The sequence below is a fragment of the Bos javanicus genome, chromosome 24, assembly GCF_032452875.1.
Source record: "Bos javanicus breed banteng chromosome 24, ARS-OSU_banteng_1.0, whole genome shotgun sequence".
Lineage (NCBI taxonomy): Eukaryota > Metazoa > Chordata > Mammalia > Artiodactyla > Bovidae > Bos > Bos javanicus.
Genome location: NC_083891.1, coordinates 39644674 through 39651864, shown reverse-complemented (window position 1 = coordinate 39651864; position 7191 = coordinate 39644674). Strand labels below are relative to the sequence as shown.

The window sequence follows — 7191 nt, the reverse complement described above, 5'->3', positions numbered from 1 at the left end:
GTCTTTTAATTTCATGGCTGCAATCACCATCTGCAGTGATTTTGGAGCCCAGAAAAATAAAATCAGCCACTGTTTCCACTGTTTCCCCATCTATTTCCCATGAAGTGATGGGACCGGATGCCATATGTCTACCAAAAAAATACACAACGTGAGAGCTGCAAGTTAAGTTTTTTGGGGGACAATGTGAGGACTGCCACCTGGGAGATAACACCTCTGATAGCTCTGAGAAACTGTTCCACAGAGGCAGGGGGAAAGGACAGTATAGATGTGATTTTGGTAAAGGGGGAGTACATGTAATCAAGCGCACATTTTTTTGAGAAAGTTTCTGCTGGTCTCGTGGAGGTCAGCAGCTTCAGTGACAAATGATTTAATCCTTGCTGAGGTAGGTGGCCAATTTCTGTTTAACATTCATACATTTTAGCTAGACTTTTTTAGACATAATTAGCAAATAATTAGATATTATTAGCAAACAAATGGGCTTCCCTGGTGGCTCAGAGGGTAAAGCATTTGCCTGTGATGCGAGATCCCCTGGAAAAGGAAATGGCAACCCATTCCAGTATTTTTGTCTGGAGAATCTCATGGACAGAGGAGCCTGGTGGGCTACAGTCCAAGGGGTCGCAAAGAGTTGGACACAACTGAGCGACTACACTTAGCAAACAAATGATAACTCTTTTTTTTTTTTTTTAGGAATCATTCATGTATAGCCTAAGTTTCAAGAATGGATTTCTAAATTTAATATTATTATTTGCAGCAAGACCTCTGATCTAAGGGTCTGACCTAATGGTCCTCAAAAGTGACCAGAGATACCCTTCTGCCAACTTTACAGGCTGAAAGGAGCATTCAAATTTCCACACCTACCCAGCCAGTCCATAATGTTTTAATAACTTAGGCGGTGGTCAGAAATCATTTGTGATACGTCCAAAATATTTTATTGCTAAGTCGAAATAGGATCATACTTTTCACAGCCTTCCAGGCCAGCTTGAGGCCATCGACTGCTTCTCGCAGGTGCAATCTCACACCTGTGCTCACCTGAGCACACCTGTGCTCACCTGCCCTGGGCCTGCTGGAAGCTGCAATGCAGGAGGCCAGGAGGGGCCCCCTCTGTGTTTGCCCCTGTGTGGTCCAGAGTCTGGGGGATGTGGGATGGAGCCCAGCCTCTATTTCCTGCAGAAGACAGTTCTAAGATGCAGCTCTCAAAGCTCCTCAGAAGCTCTGGGCTTCACAGGACATCAGCAGCCATAGCAGAGGCCCTTGGAGGACACATTCTTGCATCTACACCCCCTCCTTCTCTGCTTGGTATCCCCTTGTGCCACATGCCTTCCTGAGAAACAAATACCCCACACACAAGCCTCTGCCCCAGGCTCTGCGTGTGGAGGAACCCAGAGGGCACAGCGTTATTTAGTTTGCATCTTTCTACAGGAACAAATATTTCATTTTCTGCTCAAAGCCAAAACGGATGCAGTCCTGATAGAAAATCACTAAGCCAATGTATATAGCCTGGAAGAGTTAAGAGCAGCCTTAAGAATCAGAACATAGAGGCCCAGAGGCTGGCCCAGCCCTCGTTTGTCTGGTGACTGTGCACTAGACATCTGCCAGCAGCAGGTTCTCTGCTGTGGTGAGCGCACAGGGGAGCAAGGGGCTGCAGCCTTGGCCGCCATCCAGGGGCATCTCCATGCAGGACGCACGTATTGGATGGAGAGTCAGAACCAAGACTAGAGTTTCACTCCTAGGTTATGTGATCTTATTATTGTTACTGGTGTTAGATACCCTACTCTAACAGAACGATGGTTCCTATCTCATAACACGGAGAGCAGTCATCCTGTTCTGTTCGTGTAAGATCCTACTGTAAGGCTGAGAAGCTGTGTTAACATTCCTGTGTTAACCCTTCAGGCCCCACATCCCTTCCAGCTGTCCTCATCATGATGGTCCGTCCCACCTCTCAGCCCATGAGGTGAAGCCATGGACTGGGCTGGGTGGACATTTCAATGGAAACCAGTAGGTGGTGCTGAGATAGCATGGGACCCTGGGCTAAATTTGAGTTTAGCACTTCCTTGGAGAAGGCAATGGCACCCCACTCCAGTACTCTTGCCTGGAAAATCCCATGGACAGAGGAGCCTGGTAGGCTGCAGTCTATGGGGTCGCTAAGAGTCAGACACGACTAAGCGACTTCACTTTCACTTTTCACTTTCATGCATTGGAGAAGGAAATGGCAACCCACTCCAGTGTTCTTGCCTGGAGAATCCCAGGGATGGGGGAGCCTGGTGGGCTGCCGTCTATGGGGTCGTACAGAGTTGGACACGACTGAAGCAACTTAGCAGCAGCAGCATGTAGCGGAAATGAAATGTGAATCTTTCCTCAAATGTTGAGCATGGTGTGGATTTTGTAACCCTTGGCATTTTGCAATCAAAATCTCCAGGTCATTTGTCTTGAACTCATTTCTGGCTTGAATCATCCCAAAAGTTCAACATAGTTTCCATGTTCTTTGATAACCTACTAAGCCAGAGGTCTTACTCACCATTGTGTGGTCCAGACCTAGCAACCTAGTTGGAGCTTAGAAATGCGTCTGAAATGAACACAGCATCCACACAGATGAATCACTTGTAGATGAGTCTGGCAAGGCGCTCAGGGACAAGTGGCTTCTTCAAGGCCACACCAGCAGCCTGAACTGGCTCCTGACCTGGCTCAGGGCCCTGATGTCCCTTCTGTTGTCCATCTACCTGGATGCCAACTCCAAGAAGCACTGGATTATTTTTTTTTCAAACTCTAAACTTTTTATTTTGTTTTGGGGTTGAGCCAATTAATGGAGCTTCCCTGGTGGCTCAGAGGTTAAAGCGTCTGCCTCCAATGCGGGAGACCCAGGTTCGATCCCTGGGTCAGGAAGATCCTCTGGAGAAGGAAATGGTAACCCACTCTAGTATTCTTGCCTGGAGAATCCCATGGATGGAGACGCCTGGTAGGCTACAGTCCACAGGGTCACAAAGAGTTGAACACGACTGAGCAACTTCACCTTCACCTTTCACCTTCCCAGATAATTCAGTGGTAAAGAATCTGCCTGCCAATGCAAGAGATGTGGGTTTGATCCCTGGGTTGGGAAGATCTCCTGGAGAAGGAAATGGCAACCTGCTCCAGTATTTTTGCCTGGAGAACCCCATGGACAGAGGAGCCTGGTGAGCTAGAGGCCATAGGGTCACAAAGAGTCAGACATGACTTAGTGATTAAATAGCAACAATTACAATAATAAAGCCAATTGAAAATGTTGTGGGAATTTCAGGTGAACAGGGAAGGGTCTCAGCCATACATATACATGTATCCATTCTCCCTCAAACCCCCTTCACATCCAGGTTGGTACATAACATTGAGTAGAGTTCCCTGTGCTATCCAGTAAGTCCTTGCTGGTGATCCATTTTGAATAGAGCCCTGTGAACATGTCCATCTCAAACTCCCTAACTAGCCCATCCCCTTGGCAACCACAAGTTCATTTTCTAAGTCTGTGAGTCTCTTTTGGAAGAAGCACTGGATTATTCTCTATATTTTATTAGTGCTTACAAAACAGTTTTTAGCATATGCATTTAACATATAAATTGATGAGAAATTTTGATTCCATCTACAGAGAAATTCAACTCTGAGGCATAACTGTTTATTAATATGTATATGCCATATTTAGTTAAAAAAGAAATCTTCATGTCAAGGTTCAAAAACTTCAATTTCCATCTAGTTCAGATTATTCAGTGAGGCATCATTACACACAGCAGGGGAATTGTATGACAGTAAAACTTCATTTATCCAAAATTAGTGGGGGTACAAGAAGCCGACTTCACAGTACTATACAAGAAGCCAATTCAAAATATGAAGTCACCAAATTCTTCCTTTTACAGCCCTCAAAATATTTTTGGAAAATGCTTACCATCTGGATGGATAATTTCTTAAATGTAGTATCAATGTCTCATCAGGAAAAATACGGCATGTAATCTAAGTGATCCTTTGTGGCTGAGGGTCCCCACTGTGCAGTGATAACTTTGAGCCAAAAGGGGGTCTGCTTGACCACCGAGTCGGACTGACCAGAGTGACTCTGGGTTCTCCTCTCATGCTAGTCCTTATTTCTCCCTCCTTGGGCTTCTCTTCTTTTCTTTACTCTCACACTGTCTACTTCTCCCTGCCCTGACTTCTTCCCACCCCTGTCTCCAGTGGATTTCTTCACCTTGTCCACAGTCACCCAAAGCCACACGCACACAAGTACTTCCAATTGATTGTGGGCTGGATAATTCAGTTCAGTTCAGCCACTCAGTCATGTCCAACTCTTTGCGATCCCATAGACTGCAGCACACCAGGCCTCCCTGTCCATCACCAACTCCTGGCGTTTACCCAAACTCATGCCCATTGAGTCAATGATGCCATCCAACCATCTCATCCTCTGTTGTCCCCTTCTCCCGCCTTCAATCTTTTCCAGCATCAGGGTCTTTTCAAATGAGTCAGTTCTTCACATCAGGTAACCAAAGTATTGGAGTTTCAGCTTCAGCATCAGTCCTTCCAATGAATATTCAGGACTGATTTCCTTTAGGATTGACTAGTTGGATCTCCTTGAAGTTCAAGAGACTCTCAAGAGTCTTCTCCAACACCACAGTTCAAAACCATCAATTCTTTGGTGCTCAGCCTTCTCTCTGGTCCAACTCTCACATCCATACCTGACTACTGGAAAAACCATAGCTTTGACTATATGGACCTTTGTTGGCAAAGCAATGTCTCTCCTTTTTAATATGCTGTCTAGGTTTGTCATAGCTTTTCTTCCAAGGAGCAAACGTCTTTTAATTTCAAGGCTGCAGTCACCATGTGCAGTGATTTTGGAGTTCAAGAAAATAAAGTCTGCCACTGTTTCCATTGTTTCCCCATCTATTTGTCATGAAGTGATGGGACTGGATGCCATGATGTTCGCTTTTTGAATGTTGAGTTTTAAGCCAGCTTTTTCACTCTCCTCTTTCATTTTCATCAAGAGGTTTTTTAGTTCCTACTTGCTTTCTGCCATAAGACTGGAAAATAATTGTCTGTAAAACTAGAAGAGCGGGCTCATTAGAAAAGACCCTGCTGCTGGGAAATATTGAAGGCAAAAGGAGAAAAGGGTGGCAGAGGATGAGATGGCTAGATGGCATCATTGACCTAATGGACATGAATTTGAGGAAACTCTTGGAGACAGTGGAGGACAGAGGAGCCTGGTGTGCTGCAGTCCATGGGGTCACAAAGAGTTGGACACAACTAAGCAATTAAACAGCAGCAGCAGCAGCAAGTGCTTGCCTAAGCATTTGTAAAGGGCATCACAGCAGTGGTAGAGGCAATTGAAATGCCAGCAAAGACTATGAGTTTTAAGCCCAGAAAAAAAGAAATTTTGTGATTTTTCAAGAAAAGAAACAAAGCAATATTTACTTGCCACCGTTCAGGAGAAAAGCCAGTATTTCGGGGGTAGCTATCTCTGGGGCTGCCATCTTTGAGAAGGGGCTGGGAGTCAAGGTTGCTGGCTGAAGACAGGACATTCTGAAAGCATCCAGACTTTCAGGAACATGAGTGTATGTGTGGCCCGACTCCAAACACCTTCCCTCTGAGTAGGACTTCTCTTTGTCTAAAGACCGATTTGGCTGTCATGTAATTACTAGCCTTTTTCTATTGATTGTGGAACCACGTCTAGTCTTCCTCATTACAGGTCATGTCACATCCCTGACTTAATTGCAAAAATTTCTATTGTGAAAAAAAAAAAAACCCTATTATTAAAGATACTATTCAGCCAAATAGGCTAAACTCAATATTGTCTATACTGCCCTTACTTTTAAATTCTCTGGAGAATATAAAAGTCTTTGAAAGAACATGATTCTAATACCATATACTTAGCTTCTCTGGTCCTTCACTGGCTGGTTCTCATCCAACCCCTCCTTCAGCTCTTTGTTTTGCTTTGGCGTCTCTGTTCTCCCTGCCTCTGCCCCTTGAATGGGGAGGCTCTCCTCTGTCTTCCTTGCCCATGGCCTCTGGAATGTTCCTCCACACTCAAGTCTCTACCGACCACCCGTGCACAAAACTCCCAAAGGCACAGTGTATGCCAGGCACACTGGCTCACCATCAATTCAAGGTCACCCCAATTGTCTCAGGCACCCAGCCCCCAACTCTGAACTAATTTTTGACTCTGTCAGCTCTTTCAATAGCATGTCAGGGAAAAAAAAAAAAATATATATATATATATATATATATCTCGCGTCAATTTCCCCTTCAAAAGGTCTACAAATCCTGCCCCTTTCTTTTTATTCTTCCTTACATCTGGGCCCCCATAGGAGTCTCTGGGTAACTTTGCTTGCCTTTCGAATGAGTTCTCTGACTTCAGTTTCATCCCACTTGAATAACAGAGTCACAGATGCAGAAAACCAACTTTGACTACCAGGGAGGAAAGCGGGGAGGGGGAGAGAGTAGGGGGAGGGGCAGGATAAACTGGAGATTGGGATTGATATAGACACACTACTATACATAGAATAGATAAATAATAAGAACCCACCCATAGCACAAGGAACTCTACCTAATACTCTGTAATGATCTATATGGGAATAGAATCTAAAAAAGAGTGGATATATATATAAAACTGATTCACTTTGCTGTACACCGGGAACTAACATAGAATTTTTTAAAATAATTTTATTTGTTTATTTATTTTTGTCTGTGCTTGGTCTGCATTGCTGCGAGGGCTTTTCTCTAGTTTAGGAAAGCTGGAGTTACCCTTCGTTTCAGTGCGAGGGCTTTTCATTGCAGTGCGAGGGCTTGTTGCAGACCACGGGCTCTAGGAGTATGCAGGCTGCAGCAGTTGCAGCTCCAGGGCTCTAGAGCACAGGCTCAGTAGTTGTGGTTCCTGGGCTTAGTTGCTCCTTGGCATGTGGTGTCTTCCCAGACCAGGGACTGAACTTCTGCACTGGCTGGTGGATTGTTCACCACTGAGCCACCAGGGAAGCCCTAACACAAGATTGTAAATCAACTATACTCCAATAAAAATTAATAAAATTTTTAAAAAATATACTCCTTTAATTATATTACTTTCCTCCTTAAAAATCACCATTGGTTCCTTTAGGTTTACTAAGTAGGTTCCTTTTCATTTAGTTCCGATGTTGAGTGTGTCTCCATCTGCCTGCCCTGCCAGGCTGTCTCATAGGTGGGAATGGGCTCCAGAGA

At 44.7% G+C, this 7191-nt stretch overlaps 1 non-coding gene across 1 annotated transcript; it reads left to right on the top strand.

The window, feature by feature from the left end:
• Positions 1-2808: 2808 nt before the first annotated feature.
• On the top strand, positions 2809-2881 carry TRNAW-CCA (transfer RNA tryptophan (anticodon CCA)). Its single transcript has one exon. It is a non-coding gene; the product is annotated as a tRNA-Trp (tRNA).
• The last annotated feature ends 4310 nt before the right edge of the window (positions 2882-7191 follow it).